General features: G+C 40.0%; 1 long non-coding RNA gene across 1 annotated transcript in view; it reads right to left on the minus strand.

The window, feature by feature from the left end:
• Positions 1 to 11,584: 11,584 nt before the first annotated feature.
• Positions 11,585 to 18,963, minus strand: part of LOC140639405 (uncharacterized) — a 47,372-nt gene continuing 39,993 nt past the window's right edge. The window contains exons 3-4 of the long non-coding RNA XR_012036138.1: positions 15,017 to 15,236; positions 11,585 to 12,098 (exon numbers count right to left, since the gene is read on the minus strand). This is a non-coding gene — a long non-coding RNA (uncharacterized lncRNA). The remainder of the gene's footprint in view (positions 12,099 to 15,016; positions 15,237 to 18,963) is intronic.

The following is an 18,963-nucleotide window of genomic DNA, read 5'->3' on the forward strand; positions in this document are numbered from 1 at the left end:
CATAGCAGCAGTGATCTTCCAGAGACCATGACCTGGCTGTAGTGGTCTAACCTGGAGGATTGACGTTAATGGAATGAGATTTTTAAGTCAAGTAAGAGAGACAGCTGAGTTGAGGGAAGCAAGAGAGGGTTATTCAGGCAAAAATGACCCTCAGATCATGACATGTGAGTTTTTACTAATGCAATGGTCTCATTAACCCTTTCATACCTAAACTGCAAAGAAGAAAGAGGATTTCTCAGAATATCCTTTTGCTAAATCAAAATTATTCTTATTGAAAACTCCTTTACAAAACAAGAACCAGAAATCAACAGAATCAAAAAATATAAGGGGCTCTTTGCTACACATTCTGATATTTTCATTTTGCTGAGTCCACAGGAAAAGTCTGTGCGCCTTGATGGGAGTTGATTGGAAAGAGACAGGTCCTTAAGTTGGAGGCCAGAACTTGTAGAGTTGGCTTTAGACAGAATAGAAAAGAACTGGTAACTGTTTTTTCCCTCCTTCTGGGCTTCATTCTGTTGGGTTTTGACCCCTGAAGAGTTAGAGTGTCCTTTGCCTGGAAACAGTACAGAGATGATCCAGACTCATGGGGTGCTGCAGTGGAGTGTGGCTTTGAGCCCCAGAGAATAAGCTGTGGCTCAGTTGGTTTGGTCTTATGAGAAAGAATATCTGAGTACATGTGTTTCTTTTTTATCTCCCTGTGTTTTCACAGAGCAAATGTTTTGGCCTAGTTGTTCCTATGCTATGGGACACAAAGAGAAATTTGGTTGTGTGTATCTGTTACCCTAACAGGTGACTCTGACTGTTATTGAGGATCCCGTGTTAGATTGAACAGTGCAGTGGCTGTCTTCCTTTTGCCCTTCTTATCCATCTTTCATGCTCTCCTCTGATGTCCTTCCTGCAGCTTTGTTACAGGCTGGCTGTCCTCACATTGAAAGTCTTATTCCTCTAGAAGAGCCTTTCCATATAGCCTTCTGTTTCTTTGGCTTCTGGTTCCCTGCTCCTTCCATCCTAGCCCTGGGGTTCTCCTCTCTCCCTTGCCATTTCCTTATGCTCTGTCCAAACCTTTGTAAAGAGTCCTTTTATTAAACTCCCCTCAAATTGTCCTAATTTGAGAGTGCCATCTGTTTCCCACTGGGAAGCTGACTTATAAAACATCCAAATTCTTCTTTTTATTTGTATTTTTTTCTTAAAGCAAAAGATAACTTTTTAAAATTGTAGAAAAATATGCATAAACCAGAATTTACCATTTTAACTATTTTTAGGTGTACAGTGCAGTGGTGTTAGGTATATTCACAGTGTTGTGTAGTCAGCACCACCATCCATCTCCAGAACTTTTCATGATCCCAGACTAAAACTCTGTACCCAGGAAACAATAACTTATCATTCTTCCCTCCCCCCAGCTCCTGGTAATTAACAGTCTAGTTTCAGTCTCTATGAATTTGACTACTCTATGAATTTGCCTCTTATATAATTGGAATCACAATATTTTGTGTCTGGCTTATTTCATTTGGCATAATGTTTTCAAGATTCCTAAAAGATGTAAGTGAATTGGTACAATAGTAAAATCCACAGAGACAATATTGGTTTCCCACTATAAGCTTTTAAATCTTTGAGATATGGGTGCCTGGGTGGCTCAGTTGGTTAAGCATCTGCCTTGGGCTCAGGTCATGATCTCAGAATCCTAGGATTGAGCCCTGGGTTAAACTTTCTGCTCAGTAGAGTCTGCTTCTCCATCTGCCCCTCCTCCTGGCTCATGCTCTCTCTCTCTCTCTCTCAAGTAAATAAATAAAATCTTAAAAAAAAAATAAATCTTTGAGGTATTTGTGTATAACTTCCAATGGAAAGCAGCTATGAGAGAATCAATGTCCTGATTCTTTAGTAGTAAGGAATCATTGATTCCTTAGTGGTAATAATCTAGTTTCTTTCTAAGACAATTTAGTGGAATAAAACCAAAAACTGTACAGTAATACCTTTGAATGATATCACCTGTGCAATTGTTGTAACATTGAATATATTTGAATCTTGATAATCCTTGAAAAGGCCTTTAAAACCATCATGGAAGGGGACACCTGGGTGGCTCAGTGGTTGAGCGTCTGGCTTTGGCTCAAGGCATGATCTGGAGACTCGGGATCAAGTCCCACATCGGGCTCCCTCAATGGAGCCTGCTTCTCCTGCCTCTGTCTCTGTGTCTCTCATGAATAAATAAATAAAATTAAAAATAAAAAACTATCATGGAAGATCTCTTTCTTCCAAGTTGTATTCACAGTCATTATTGGTATATTTATTTATTTATTTATTTATGATTTATTTTTATTGAAGTTTGATTTGCCAACATATAGTATAACACCCAGTGCTCGTCCTGTCAAGTGCACTCCTCAGTGCCCATCATCCAGTTACCCCACCGTCCTCGCCCACCTCCCCTTCCACAACTCTTTGTTTGTTTCCCGGAGTTAGGGGTCTCTCATGGTTTGTCTCCCTCTCTAATTTTTTCCACTCAGTTCCCCTCTTTCCCTTATAATCCCTTTCACTATTTCTTATATTCCCCATATGAGTGAAGCCATGTGATGGTAATCCTTCTCTGGTTGACTTACTTCACTCAGTATAATACCCTCCAGTTCTATCCATGTTGAAACAAATGGTGATATTCGTCCTTTCTGATGGCTGAGTAATATTCCATTGTATATATAGACCTCATCTTCTTTATCCATTCATCTGTCGAAGGACATTGTGGTTCCTTCCACAGTTTGGCTATTGTGGACATTGCTGCTATGAACATTGGGGTGCAGGTGTCCTGGCATTTCACTACATCTGTATCTTTGAGGTATATACCAGTAGTACAATTGCTGGGTCGTAGGGTTGGTGTAAATATTTTAGAAACTGAGAGTATCTTGTCTTGGATCCTCTGAACATGCCTCAATTCCTAAGATACACTATCATATGAGTAATGAAGATTACTTTTGTCACATGATGTGGACATTTAAAACATTTTAAGGATTGTATTCTAATGGACTTTTCATGACATCATGCTTTACAGATTATGTGAGCAAGGGTATAACTTCCCAACAACTTAAATTTCGGCTTTGTGTACTTTATTGTTGCTACAGGTAAAGGTGTTGAGTCAGAGGGTGTCCTAGTTATCTATTATCATATAACAAACAATCCCAAAATTGAGTGGCTTAAAACAAATTTGCTTATTATCTCTCATGGTTTTGTGGATCAGCCGGGCACAGCTGGATGGTTCTAACTTAGGGTCTTTTACATGGTTACAATCAAATGGTGCCTGGGACTGGAGTCATCTTTCTTCACTCCTATAACAGATATCTGGGCTGATGGATGGCTGAACCAGCTGAGGGCTGAGCAAGGCTCTTTATGCTGCCTTTCCACCAGCTATCTTGGCCTTTTTTCAGGCCATGGCAGTCTTAGGCATGTCAGACATCTTACATCTGGCTCCCCTTAGAGCAAGCATTCCAAGAAGGCCTAGGCAGAAGGTGCAAGGCTTCTTCTGACCTAGCCTCCTAAGTCCCAGAACATAACTTTTGTCACATCCTATTGTCAAGCAGGTCAATAAAAACAGGCCAGATTCAAGGGGGGGGGGGGGGAGAATCAGACTCTACTTCCCAAGACGAGTAACAAAAATTTGTGACCTTAATCTCAATTCAGCAGCTCCCAAGCTCTGAGAGGTTAGGACCATCCATCTACATGCTCTTTCTGGGAATTAGTGTCCTCACCTGTAAATTGCCAAAAATTCGGTGAATGATTTTAAAAATTCCTTCACTTCAAAATTTTAAGTATTCTTTGCCTTCTAAGTATAGCTCCCCTGCAGGGAGCCCAATGTGGAACTCGATCCCAGGACTCCAGGATCACGCCCTGAGCCAAAGGCAGACGCTTAACCGCTGAGCCACCCAAGCGTTCCCAGAGGACAGGTTCTTAATAAAATATTTATCAGATATCATACTCAATGCTTTGTCTGAGAAAATAATCATAGCTGGCTTTGGAGTCTGGAGGATGTGTCAGAGTCTTAAGGATGTAACATGTATTAACTATTTTATCATCATACTGTCCCTATTTTCCCAAGGGAGGACCAAGGATGAGCTCAGCCCAGTGTCCCACAGCTGGTCAGTGGCAGGGCTGAATTTAAACCCAGGCAACCGGGATGCCTGGCTGGCTCAGCGGTTAAGCGTCTGCCTTTGGCTCAGGACCTGATCATGCAGTCCTGGGATCGAGTCCCACAACAGGCTCCCTGCATGGAGCTTGCTTCTCCCTCTGCTTGTGTCTCTGCCTCTCTCTCTCTCTCTCTCTGTATCTCAAATAAATAAATAAATAAATAAATAAATAAATAAATAAATAAACAAAATCTTTAATAAAAATAAATAAAAATAAACCCATGCAACTTTGCTTGTGCTAAAAACTACTGGGGGTGGGGGTGGGGGTAGGAGGGAGTGCAAATCCCTGTGGGAGCACAGGGAGCCGCTACTTCCAGTTTGATGGGATATTGATGAAGGAGGAATCTGAAATACTTCATAGATGAGATGACTTTGTAATTGGACCTTGAAGCATAAATGTGAATGGAGGTACTATCAAGGGTAAAGCAAAGGAGAATTGGAGAAGGAGAAGAAGAGGAGGAGGCCGAAGGAGAGGGGAGGGAGAGGGAGGAGGAAGGAGGAACAGTAAGGAAGACAAGGGCCATTCCGGCAGAAGGAACACCTGCGACTGAAAGGGCTTCAGGGAACTAACTATAGGGTGTTTGCAGGATGGTGAGTTCTTTGTGACTCCTCCAAGTGTGTGGAGGATGGAGTAATGGCAGATGCAGCTGGAAGCCCTTTTTGTACATAAGGAATCCGTATTTGTTCTATAGATAATAAGGGGCATTTTGGAAATTTTATTTCTTATTTTTTATTTTTTTAAAGATTTTATTTATTTATTCATGAGCAACAGAGAGAGAGGCAGAGACACAGGCGGAGGGAGAAGCAGGCTCCATGAAGGGAGCCCGATGCGGGACTCGATCCTGGGACTCCAGGATCACGCCCTGGGCGGAAAGCAGGTGCTAAACCGCTGAGCCACCCGGGCTGCCCCGTTTTGGAAATTTTAAATGAGGAGTGCGATACAAACTTCTTTTATAGATGAAAAAAAATTGAAGTCTTGGGCTTTAAAATATCTAATAGGGCAGCTAGGCTGGTTCAGCGGTTTAGCACCGCCTTCAGCCCAGGGCCTGATCCTGGAGACCTGGGATCGAGTCCCGCATCGGGCTCCCTGCATGGAGCCTGCTTCTCCCTCTGCCTGTGTCTCTGCCTCTCTCTCTGTGTGTCTCTCTCTGTGTCATAAATAAAATAAAAATAAATCTTTAAAAAATCTAATATTGGGGAGACTTGGCTGCCTCAGTCAGTAGAGCATGCGACCCTTGACCTCAGGGTTGTGGGTTCCAAGACCCATATTGGGTGTAGGGATTAATTAAAAAAATAAAACCTGTTTTATAAAAATAGAAAATATGGGGCTCCTGGGTGACTCAGTTGGTTAAGGGTCTGCCTTTGGTTCAGGTCATGATCTCAGGGCCTGGGATCGAGCCCTGCTTCAGGCATCCTGCTCAGCGGGGAACCTCAGTTTCTCCTTCTCCCTCTGCTTATACTCTCTCTCTCTCTCAAACAAATAAATAAAATATTTATAAGTAAATAAATGGTAAATTAATTATTAAATGTCTAATACAGAAAGTTGGATGGGGGGAGGCCAGCATGGAAGGATACCCTAGGAGAATGCCCTAAAAGCAGGTAGACCTCCTGGGGGCTGTTGCTGTTAACCTAAGAGCCAAGAATTCTTTTTACATTTTTATTTGTTTTTTTTTTTTAATTTTTATTTATTTATGATAGTCACACACACAGAGAGAGAGAGAGAGAGGCAGAGACACAGGCAGAGGGAGAAGCAGGCTCCATGCACCGGGAGCCCGACGTGGGACTCGATCCCAGGTCTCCAGGATCGCGCCCTGGGCCAAAGGCAGGCGCCAAACCGCTGCGCCACCCAGGGATCCCTCTTTTTACATTTTTAAAGGGTTGTAAAACAAACAAATAAACGAACAAAAAAAAGCAAAGAATTATGCAACAGAAACTATAGGAGGCCTGCAAAGCCAGTAAAATTTCCCATTGAGCCCCTTTCAGAAGATGTTTGGGGACATCTGCTCTGCTTAAAGTTGATGGTGGCCTCCAAGAGGGGAAGGTGGGAGAAGGCATGCAGAGGAGGAAGATCATCCTTGAAATCATCAGGAGGCAGAACCAATAGGAATCCTGTCCAGAAGGAGGTGGGAAATGTGAAAATAAACAATTTCAAGGAAAAATCAAAGAATTTTGTCTATGAGAATATCATCATCCAACACGGGAAATAACAAGAGGGAGGATCAGAGCAGGAAGACTCTTTGGGACCTGTTGCTGTGAAACATCCACAGACGTCCAAGTGGAGACGCTCAGGAGACACATTACACTGAACAATGCCGATGTCGCTGCTTCTCTGTGATCCTTCAGGGCAGTGATAACACAACCGCTTCATATAGATCCTGGCACAGAAGAGACTATGAATCAAACATGTTGAGCTCACTCACCTGGATTAGGCGGTTGAATTTGAGAGACTCAGTGTGAGATCTGGATGAGAGGAAGAGACTTCAGTCATTGGCCTTGGTGGTTCCCAAAGTATGGGACTGGATGGCATATTCACTATACTCTTAGTAGTGCAATATTAAGTCATCTTGTCACATGCATTTTCCTGGCTGCCCCATTAAAAGGAAGCCCCTCCTCTGGCAGGATGTATCGCTTTTGGTTCTATTTCTGGAGAGGCAAGAGGGCATAGTAGTTGGGAGCCAGGGCTTGTACCTTGGCAGCTGGGTTTGAAAACCCATCTTCTACTTTCTAGGTGTTGCTCTGGGCAAGTCACTCAACTTCTTTGTGTATTAGCTACTCATCTGTAAAATAGAGTTTCTAATAATACTCTTCACAGGGGTCGTTGTGAGACTTCATAATACATGAATGTCTTAAAAGGGCTAGGTCTGATTTTTTTTTTTTAAGATTTTATTTATTTACTCATAAGACACAGAGAGAGGCAGAGACACAGGCAGAGGGAGAAGCAGGCTCCATGCAGGGAGCCTGACGTGGGACTCGATCCCAGGTCTCCAGGATCAGGCCCTGGGCTGAAGGCGGCGCTAAACCGCTGAGCTACCGGGTCTAGGTCTGTTCATAACACAGCACCCAGAGTTATCCTTTTAAAAAGTAGGTCAAATCATGGCAACCCACTAATAAAAACCCTTTAGTAGCTGCGAGTAAAGATCAAAGTCCTTACCATGGCTTCCTTTGCCTTACTTCCCTGACCTTATCTCCTCCCTTTGCTCTCCTTGTTCCTGCCACCCCAGCCTCTTGCTGCCTCCTCAATCTCACGAGGCACACGAGGCACACTCCTGTCCCAAGGCCTCTAGCACTTACTTTCCATCTGCCTGGAGCACTCTTCTCCACTATGTCAGCGTGTCCTGCTCCCTCACCTCCTCTGAGTCTTCATCCTTTTCTGAATAGCAAACCACCCTCACTCTTGGACCTCTCCTTCTACCTTCTTTCTTTCTATTTCCCCTGTAATGACTCTCACGCACTCATACGCTATAGAACTCATTTTCTGCCTCCTGCCACTGAATGTAAGCTCTGTGAGGACTGCAGTACTGCTGTGTCTGTGAGTGAATGGATGATGCCCACTACGCAGTAGGTGCCCAGTCCAGGTTAGCTGTGCTTGTTCCCCAAACATCTGGAGCTTCATGGGTGACAGTCAGCTTCCTCTGACTCCACACCTGCACCCCCCACCCCCAGCATGTTGAGGCAGGGGTAAGAGTAGGCACAGATGTCTACTTCTTGACTCCCCTCCACCCATAAACCCTGCACAACAGAGCTTCTATTCCGTCTGTCTCTGGACAGACATCTTGTTAAATGCATACATTTGGGGAAATACACAAAACAAGTGAATGCTTTATGAGAGTGCAGAACCCCTTTCTAGTCTTTTAGAACTAGTTTAACAACCCAAAGAAGAAAATTTGTGTATACACAGTAATGCTGTTCTTTTGATATTAAATTAGTATTAAAGTGGGATGGAAACTCCTCTTATATTGGGCTCCTATGGAGACGGACAAAGTAATTTTAGAGAAAAAGCAGCTGCTCTCAGCAGTAGGCTCAGAAATGTCAATTTTAATTAAAACATTTATTTCCAAATACATTTCACGGTTCATATGTAGTGATATGTGTCTACTTCATGCAAACGTTCAAACCGCTGGGCTGAGGAAATTGGAGAAAGGCATTTTGATAAAGAACATGAGCAGTATGATCAAAACAAAGAATTGCAAAGAAAAGAAAAGCCACGTTGTGCTTCAGTTTTTCCTCAGTCCACATGTCAGATTGCTCCTCATAGACTGGCTAGCTGCTACGTAAAGGCCCCCTTCTAGAAATCTGGTGTCGGTGGGTCATCACGGGGAGATGTGGGTTGTGGATCTCATCCCAGGTGAGATCCATTTTGTGTAAGGATTCCTGTTGACTTCAAGAACACAGGCTCTCTCTCCCTGTAGTTCTAGATTTTAGCTGGAAGAAAACTACCAAAACGGCTGATTCCCAATTCAACATTCTTCCCAATTCCATCTTTCATTGAGTACTATTTTGGGTTTGAGTTATTAAAGCTGCAGAAAGGTGTCCAAAATTTTACAATGACCTTCTGAGCTCCCCTCTCCTCTTTCTCTCTGCCCTGCAGAGCTTACCCACCTGCCAAACTTCTGTTGACTTCCCAGGGAAACCGGTCATGACTTCAGTGTGGCCAAAAACATTGAAATAAAAATGTGGCAATTTAAGTAAGCAGCGATTTAGGCTAAAGATTTCTGAAAATTTTGCTCTAATTTCTATAAAGGTGTCTGTGAATACATTTTTATTAAGCATTAGAATATTAAGATAATCACTGTGTGTACTGTGCTAAAAAAATCATTGTCACTGGGTTGAAATCAAAGATGATAAGCAATATTTATTAGTGTGATAAGTGTCCTTTATCTTGTAATCTGGTGCATGCATTTCTGATTAAGGTGTAGCCTGATATTTGAGAAAATTATGACATATAAACACGGTTGCATCGATTGCCACTCTCAATATGCTTTTAACCTCTTCAAAGGAGCCATTAACATCACAGTCAGAAACACATAGTGAAGTCCAGAGAATGTATGCAGGTACCGCAATCGGCTGTGTACACCAGTGCCAAGCACGTTTATGAGTTATCAAATGCTCCATTTATAAGTCGTGAGAGTTTGACTTTGTATTTAATGATGTCAATCGCATACTTCCAGTTTTTTTTTAAATTTCTGAACTAATTTAAAAATGTTTTTGAGTTTTGCATTTGGATTTTAAAAGTGTATTAAGTTATAATTAATACCTTCTTAAACCCAAACATTTTGTTCCTCCCCAAGAATTAATTTTATATATATGTATAATTCTGATGAAGAGTTCTGATAAAGGAAAGAAGACCCTCCATTTTCTTTATTTTTTAATTTTTTTTATTTTTATTTTTTTTATTTTTTTTAAAGACCTTCCATTTTCTTTTGATTGCTGGTGAAAGGGCTATTTGGTCACTGAGTATTTGGTAACAGCACACACATATCCTGACATATCCTGGCTGAGTGAACAGAGTGGGACATCGATGTCATAGAAAAGTACATGGATAAAGCTTAAGAAAATCATCTCTGGGTTACTTAACACCAACAAAAGAGAATAGGACACTTTTTTAAAATTTATTTTTGTTTTTAAAGGAGAATAGGAAACTTCTTCAATGTTGACCATGTCAAAGCAGGTGCTGTTCTAAGAGTTTTTGCATAGCAGTTCATCTAATCCTACCAATGCACAATTATTGTTCCCATTTTTCAGACGAGACCAACTGTCACTGAAAGGTTAAGTCACCCTACGTCATATAACCAGTAAAAGGCTTATAACTAGGCAGTTGGGCTCTACAGTTTATGCTGTTTAAAAGTACATATTTAATTTTTTAAAAAGAGGAGGCATTATTCTAGGATTTTCCTTTCCATAGGATAGTGGTTGGTTGCTCATAGCATAGTAGTTAGAAGGGTAGGGCTTTCAAACCAACTACTAGGTTCAAGTTGTAGCTGCTTTAATTCCAGCTGTGTAACCTGGACCAAGGTACTTGGCCTTTCTGAGCCTCAGTTTTCTGTTTAGGAAAATGGGGATGAAATGAGGATGAACTGAGTTGGTACACAGCAAGCACTTGTGAGGTGTAGTTATTTTTATGAGTTCTGTTACTATCTACTTACAAACGGACTGGGTCAGGATCATCCTGGATTTACAGAGGCCAATAAAATCTAACTCATGTTCATACCATTTTTTCTTCAATAATAAAAAATCGGAAGAAAGATAGTATGGCTGCCCTCTTCTGTTTTTTGTTTTGTTTTGTTTTGTTTTGTTTTGTTTTGTTTTGTTTTAGAGAGGGAAGGAAGGTGGCAGAGGGAGAGAGGGAAAATCTCAAGCAGGCTCCATGCCCAGCACAGAGCCCGACTTGGGGCTCCATCTCAAGATCCTGAGACCTGAGCCAAAATCAAGAGTCAGATGCTTAATCAACTGAGCCAACCAGGTGCCCCATGGCTGCCTTCTTTTTTAAAGAGGAAACTAGACTTTTTTTCTGCCTCTGATTTTGGTATAGGTTTGGCATTCATTTTGATGTAACCTACCACTTACTATTTTTTTAAAAAGATTTTATTTATTTATTTATTTATTTATTTATTTATTTATTTATTTAAGAAAGAGAACCATCAGGGGAAAGAGGCAGAGGCAGAGGGAGAGGGAGAGACAGAAAGAAGCAGACTCCCTGCTGAGCAAGAAGCTTAACTTGGGGCCCAATCTCAGGACCCTGAGATCATGACCTGAGCCAAAGACAGACATTTAACCGACTGAGCCATACAGGCACCCGCCCCTACTACTTATTATTAACGTTAGCTTTCAGATCTCTGGTGATTTGTTCATCCCCACCCCTATTTTTATGTTAGTTCTCTTTCTAACATCTGAAATCCAGTGAGGGTGAGGCTCAACAAAACCAAATGTCACAGGAAAAATGAGAAAGAATCAGATTACTGGTTCTTGGGCTCGGATGAAACAGTGATTTTATTAAGGAAAAACTGCAGAAGTCATGGATATTGTGGGTAGCATTTTCCCTGGTAGAGTGTCTAGCACAAACCTGTGAAAAGGCAATGTGTGTGTGTACTCCATGTTTATGTTGTTCAGGTAAGCAAAGAAGAGACATGATCTTTAGAACCGAAGGATGTGAGAAAGTAAACAGCTTTTGTTGGAATTAGATGTTAGGTGGAAACCCTTTACTACCAATATAGAAGCTATAATCATTCCATGCATCAGTAGTAGTCTTTATAGTATACAGTACCTCTTCTACATGGTGTAAATAATTTTACCATGATGCAGCCATGGAGAAGGAGGCATCATTAGTGAGAGGGATTCAACTAGGCAGCTGCTGGCTTGTATTAAAAGAAGACATGTAATGAATGATTGGGAAGAAGTTGAAAACTGCAGGTTTATTTGCTTACAATTTTTATTTTTTGTTAGTGGAGGATCATTTTTGCTTTCTAAAGCATTTGATTGACTTAAAGTAGCTCTTCTCATTAAGTAATCTTTAAATTAACCTTCAACCATGTATCAGCAGCTGTACGATGAAAGCAAATGCATTATGTATTACAGTTTTGGATATAAGTTCTGAAAAGCCAACTATCGTTCTCAACATCAAAGAACGCCCCTTATCAAGGGCTTGGCTGAGAGGATAAGGCACTGGCTATTTACCTTATGACCTCCGTTCCAATCCACATCGTATTGCCAGTAAAAGGAGTTTTATGATCTCAGCCCCACACAGGTAGATGGTAGTCCATATCGCCAAAACGCAGATTGGCAAAACTGGAATTTTCCTGCTTAGGAGAGACCTAAGGCTGAAAAAAGTCCAGAGACGTGCAAGTGAAAAAGCATCCAGCTCATATGCCATCCTAGAGATGGCAGTCTTCTCAACTGGACGAGGTGGCTCAGAATAGCAGTCTGGGGATGCGCTCCAACCTGGCTTGCAGATAAAGAAATCTGTTTTCAGAGCTTGCAATTCGTCCAAGTCTATTTTTCAAGCCAACGCCTCCTCTCCAAACTCTCCCCTCCCCCATTACCCTCCTTCCAGAAACAAAAAGCAGAAAGTCAACCAGAAGGATTTTTAGGATGCCATTTGCAGAACTAGTGTGATGGTTCTAATCTTTTGAAAGGATATTGCATTTGAGCTGGTCTGTTTCGGACCTTGCTTTTTAAAATTAAAATTAAAAAGAATGAGTTACTACATTCTTAACATAGTCATTTAGATTACAGTTAACTATAATTATAGTCACACCTGTAGTGTTGTGTTCACAGGAAGGAAACCAACTACATCAACTGTAGGAAAAAGTACAGTCAGTAAAAATACTTCAGAGCAATTTTAAAATTTAAAAAAAATTGGGGGGACACCTGGATGGCTCAGCAGTTGAGTGCCTGCCTTCAGCCCAGGGCGTGATCCTGAGGTCCTGGGATCGAGTCCCACAACAGGCTCCCTGCATGGAGCCTGCTTCTCCCTCTGCCTATGTTTCTGCCTCGCTCTCTCTGTGTCTCTCATGAATAAATAAATAAAATCTTAAAAAACAAAATAAAATAAAAATAAATAAAAGAAAATTTAAAATCAAATTACTAAGAGGCAATGTAGTTTGTATTTGACAATAAGTAGGAGTATATCCATCCTAAATGTGCAACATCTTATTTTAAACAATCTCTCTTTGATTTTGTACATTTGATCACTTCTTTTATTTTTCAGTTCACTAATTTTGTCATTTCTAGGGTCCTTCCAAGAAATATTTTAATAATTGTGAAGTTAAATAGTTAATACACATAGAGAAAATATCTATTTGGTTTAGGAAGAAGGGAGCATTCCAACATCGGTTATACAGTATATCCTTTACTTCCAAATGTGGATTGATAAAAATAATCTCTCTTTAGCTGTAAGTTAGAACACTCAGCCAGGCAAACAAGGTGAGTCTCTCAGTACCATTAAGAACTTGTTCTCTATATGCAAATATTAAGTAAGTTCAGCTATTTTAAAAACCAAGGCGTATTTCCTGAGTGGGGTAGGGTGCATTGCTATGGGTTTATGTTTCTACTAAAGGAAGACATCCCTCACCTATAAGATTGAAAGATGACCCCACCATCCATGTGAAGTCTATTCTCCTTTCCTGTGTATAGTGTAAAGTTGGAGAGCATTGGAACCTGAGTCTAGTGCAACTTGCTCAATGGCTCAAATGGTGGACTCAAAGGAGACAGGTTGGTTGGCAGGGGGGTTGTCTGGACACAGAAAGTTGCACGAGGATCCAGATATTCCAGTCCTTGTGTCTGGGAAGCAGATCCCTTGATTTTCCAGGAAGTAGTTAGTCCTTGGTGCCTGTACCATTAGGCTAAATGGGCTTCTCTCACACACACACACGGAGGGGAAAGCCGATGAAAGGATACAAATTCAACAGCCCTTTATTGTCAGCAAACAAAAAGGGGCACACATGTGCCAGTTTATAAATTACTGTTTTCATTAAAAAGGAGTTCAAAAATCAGGTTCCACTTATCATTGTTAAAACCTTAAATTTTTTTTAGCCGTATGATTTCATTATATGAATTACAGAACAGTAATAGAGTAATATTACTCTTAAGCCAACTCACTTAAATTTAAGACATTCAAGACCCAATAATGCATTAGGTTCTTTAGTTCAAGTTATGCAAATAATATACATTTTTTATTCAGCTTCCCACCAGGTTATACATGTATTATAAACACAACAAAGACCTCTTTCTTGTACAATATATTACTCAGAAGCCGGTGAAAAATAGAAGCCAAAATATTGTGAATTACATTCTCAAAATGGTTTGGCTTTGTACGACTAGCTGACATATTTTAAATGCTAAAGAGAAGCTGGGACTGGAAAGGGAAGTGTTGACTCACTGTTACCTACTACTGTTGTCATTCATACTGATGTTCTTCAATGTCTAAATCAGATTATTATCTTTATTTTCTTTAGAGTGGAACTAGCAGACCCAGCTTTGCTACATTTGGTAAATCAGCAGGGGGAATGGTCATCTCAAAAAGACAAAAATAAAAGAAGGGACTGAAACTTAACATAAATTACCATGGCTGTCCCTGAACTCAGAACTGGAGAGAACCTTTTTATTCTCTTACACAAAGCTGATGATGGAAGTCGATGTGTATTATTTCACAAGCATTGTTTCTTAAATATTTTGTATGGTTGCATAATGTAATGCATACATTTTTTTCAAGATACAGCCACTGACATATTAATTCCATTTAGGCTTTAAAAGACAAAAAAAACCCACTAAAGTTTAGAAAATTAGAAATACTGGGTTCTGTCATATGACAAAAACAGTATTTACGTTATTTATAGACTTAGCCCAAGAAATTAGATGGTAGGTGGTGAGATAGCTCTGTGTCCTTCCTAAGATTTCCATGTTTCCATTTATGTCCAATGTAATCAACTCGTGACTTGCTGAAGTGGATAAAATTAGCAAAATAATAGTAATGATGACATGGATTTTTCAGAAAAGTGAGCATAAGCATATTTATGTGTGTCTCTGAAATATACAGACAAATCTCATTATAATTTCACGCTTTAAAAATATCCCTTCACCGAGGGGGTTTTATTGTTTATGCTGAGCAAACTGAAAACAAAAATAAGAAAAGCAGAAAATAAGAAATTCGGTCCTTTGGCTTCATGACGTAACATGAGCTCTGTGGGAACGAGGGAGCATTCCTTTATACTTGTATGCAATCTGAGCTCAGTGGCTTTTGAAACTCTGAAGTCCTCCACAAAACTCTTTCCTCCCTTTTTTCCCCTAAAAAAAGAAAAAAAAAACCCACCTCAACTAATTTATATAATCTCATCAGCATTTCTAACAGAAATTCTCACCTCAGATTCCTTCCTGCGATACAGTGGGTAGAACCAGTCTCTGGAGGACTTGGCAAATCACTCTCAGCCGTTCCTTCAAGTCAACAAGTGTCAATCAGCATATAGTTCTTCATATGTGACAAAAAGGGCCGCGCTGGATGGCAGGCAAGCGCATTTTAAGATGGTGCATCATCTGTTTTGATGTTGCCAGTCTGCCCCTGAGTCTGTGGATGGCTTCTCTCTTAACAAAATATAGGCACAGAATCACATTTACTGTCATGACACATAGCAGCACTGATGATTAAAAGATTAAAAATTGCCCTTCCTCAGATTGCTATTAAGAATTTTAAAAAGACTGTGAGGTCAGAATTATTTCTTAATTGCATTTCACACCTGGTTAAGATAGTGTCTACAGCTGCAAGGAGATGAAAGGAATGATTGATCCTTGAAAAGAGAATAGGTAGGGTAAGCATTGGAAGCTTGAGAGCAAGGCACACTGGGGTGAAGTGAAAAGCAGAATTCACTTTTGGTAGAATTAATTTCTTGCCAGCATTTGAAAAAGAGGAAGGTAGCTCTAGAAGCAGCCTTCATTCTCCAATCTGGCTGCAAATCCCCCACCAAACAGTCTCACTGTAAACAGCAGATATTTTAGATGCAATTAGACTTCCGTGTGCCATGCAAACAGCTGGGAAGAGTTTCCAAAGTTTTCCCTTTTTAATTTGGGTAGAATACTAAGGAAATAAAATATCCTGACAACTTCTAGCGTTGTCTTGTGACTTTAAAAAAAAATCAGCCTGTGAAGTATCACTGCTCTGTTTTAGTCTAATGCTACTTCTATCTTTTATCCTTTTTAATTAGAAGGCAAATTCTCAGACCGCCAGGCCTAATCCCTACACAGTGGAACAAAGCCCAGCAAAGCCTTTGAACACTGTTCAGCCGGGCAGCACAAACCCTAGTAACTGTTGGCAGTAGGGGCAGGACTCTGACCCTCATCTCAGCCATTCTCCTGCAGCTCCTGATGCTCCCTGCCCTTCAGAACCCTATCTGTTGTTCTTCTGTTTAGACTGAAAAGACAAAAGAGGAGACAATGTGGGAAACCTAGAGGATTGGCTAGGTAGGATGCGGGGCGCTAGTGATGGATAGGGGCAAGTAAATGGAGTTTCACGGGAATGGACACAGTGGGGAGAATTGGATCACCAGATTAGGTCTTTAGGTTCAAGAAATTTCTTCATCCCTCACTAAATCTTTTCATGGACAATGCCACTTTTTAAACAATTGTTGCATTTCCAATTACTCCAGGAGTGTTCAAACAAATGCCCCAAACCCTCCATGAAAAGTTTGCTCATATTTTAAACTCGCCAGATGAAAATCAATAAAACAAATACCCCCAAATCAGTGGCAGACACTGACATCTCCAAAGTATTTACACTTGTAATAATATTTGAGTCAAGAGCATAATTTGAGCTCACTCAAGCAAAACATGCAACTAGAGAGAAACGTGAATTTTCAAAGCTAATGGGAACAATCATGAATCAAAAAGCCAAATTCCAAGTATGCAAATATGAAAGAGGATTGTTTGCATTTCCTACTCTGGCTAACTGTGAATTATTTCAATAGTGGAACAACAGATGCTGCAAACTCTTCCAAATTTTTCTTAGATGGAGCTACGTATATGTGGGAATTCGGTCTGCTGCCAGGATTTTTTGAGAGTTGTATCAGGATTTCTGAAAGAGATATGCATTTTCTGTTTTTTGAGATATATGGGACAGACATTGCAAGGAAAGCAGGGGAAACCTTCCCACCCCCCCCCACCCCCCCACACACACACCGAAACTCTTTACTGGAAAGATTTTTAGCTGTCCCTCAGACTCTTAGACACAGCAGGTTTCACAAAGCCACTTTCTTTTTTCCCCTTCTCATGTCTGCAGAAAAACCCATATATGTAGTACAATACTTAACCCAATCATCATGGCTGTCTTTGTAACCAAATATAAATTGTGTTACTGACCTGGGTTTGGGTGATTAAGAGGTTAATTTAAATCAAGGCAAAGGATTCAGTCAGCAGTTTAGATGAACGATGGCCAATAAATATGTGCCTTTTATCGTGTAATCTCAAATTCAAAGTTAGGGTTGAGCCACTTTTAAGGAAGCTCCCATTTTTAAAGCTCTTAGTGTGACGGATGTAGCGAGTTTTATATTGAAATTAAATATGATTTGGGAATCTTTTAAATGTGAGCTTTACATTGATTTCTAGCATATTTATCTTGAGGGCATAGGTTTATCTTTTTAAAGGATGGCAATGTATGTATTATAGTCCATTTCTATATAATATCTATTATTCAAATGACAAATCCAGTATCTTCCCCAACATTCTCTATGCTGTGTCAGCAGATCCTTTCTTCAGGTCAAACAGTGGTAAAGTAGGTGAAATGAACGAAGATAATCAAATACAACTAGACATAGTGTTTCACAAAGGATGATGCAGCATTATTGACAGTCTTCTTTCAGACTGCTTCTGTGTTGTCCGTACCTTTGATATCTTCCAAAAAACGTACAACGTGCAGCCACCTACACTAATGTCCTTTAAACATACCTTAGCTTCATTTTTTTTCTTTGTCTTATTGAAAATGGTCTGAAAAATTAGGATACACTAAATATTTCAGGGGCTCGAGGCAGTGATCACATTTTCCAAATAAAAATACTTTGAAAAATTCAAAAATATTCTTTGAAAAGCTAGAAGCCTTTTAAAGAAATGGTCTAAATGTCTGCACACATTTCACCATCTAATGCTCCAATGGAAATGATCAATAAATGTTTGCATAAAAAACAGTAAATGTATTATGCTTGTGTGTCTTTTAATAATCACTGGAAATCTTTACCCAGTGGGAATTATTTCTTGTTGTCCTGCATACACGTGCTATCTTTTGCAGAACTTCTTTTGAAGTTCTGTGGATAACATGCTGCAGTGACATTTAATACTACATTTCCAAAAGAAGGTTCTGGAGACTCAGAGAGTCCTAGAAATGCACACAGAAGCAACAATCAACACTCTTCCCATAAATCAAACCTGGCATCACTTCCATCAGGGAATGTCTTTTGTGTTTGTTTTTGTTGCCACATCACTGTCATCTACCTACTTACCTTGATCATACGTATGAATTAATTTTATTAGAATATAATGTGAAAGAATCTAGATCAGTGAAAGCCACAGCTTTTGAAAACCGCCTTTTCTTTTAAGAAACTATGACTTGCCTGAACACTGATAATGCAGTGTACCTTGTTATCCAATGTGTTTGAATATGCTCATTAATACTCATTAGAGTGTGAAAACTAAAATATCTACCATATTTTCTATTTTTCCCTTTCTTAGAATTCATATAATTTAGTTGTACATATAGCTGTGAGTGGATAGGGCTGCCAAGGTTAAAATATTTTTTGTGTGGCTTAGTTCTTGTTATTGTTATTCAGTTTATTCCACTGAATTAGGCTTTCTTTACCAAGAATAAAACCTTAGAGGGTTTCTGAAGCTTACAATGTAAATGACCACAAATACTAAGCTCAATCAAAACAAATACTAAACAACAACAACAACAAAAAACCAAACCCCAAAAAACACAAATCCCACCCTTAATTCTGTATTCTGATCCATCAGTGACTGTATAACTGTATCATTAACGATGTTCTCTAACTGGGGAAGTCCCTACCCTAGAGTGTAAAGGATCAAAGAAAACATTCTTTTCTGTCTGGTACACTTAGTAGTCCTGCCTCCCAACAGTGGGATAAAAGGAACTTGCTAAACTGTTGCCATTTTGCAACATCTGCTATAATTCCCCTAAATCCAGATTTGTCTGACACAGAGAGGCCTGTTCTTACATCATTGCCATGTGACAGTATAACACCAGTCACATCAAGCTTGAGGATTGCAGCTTCAGGCTATGATAATATGAAGAAAACCTTTTTGCCTAGGG

The sequence above is a fragment of the Canis lupus genome, chromosome 9, assembly GCF_048164855.1.
Source record: "Canis lupus baileyi chromosome 9, mCanLup2.hap1, whole genome shotgun sequence".
In the NCBI taxonomy this organism is placed as follows: Eukaryota; Metazoa; Chordata; class Mammalia; order Carnivora; family Canidae; genus Canis; species Canis lupus.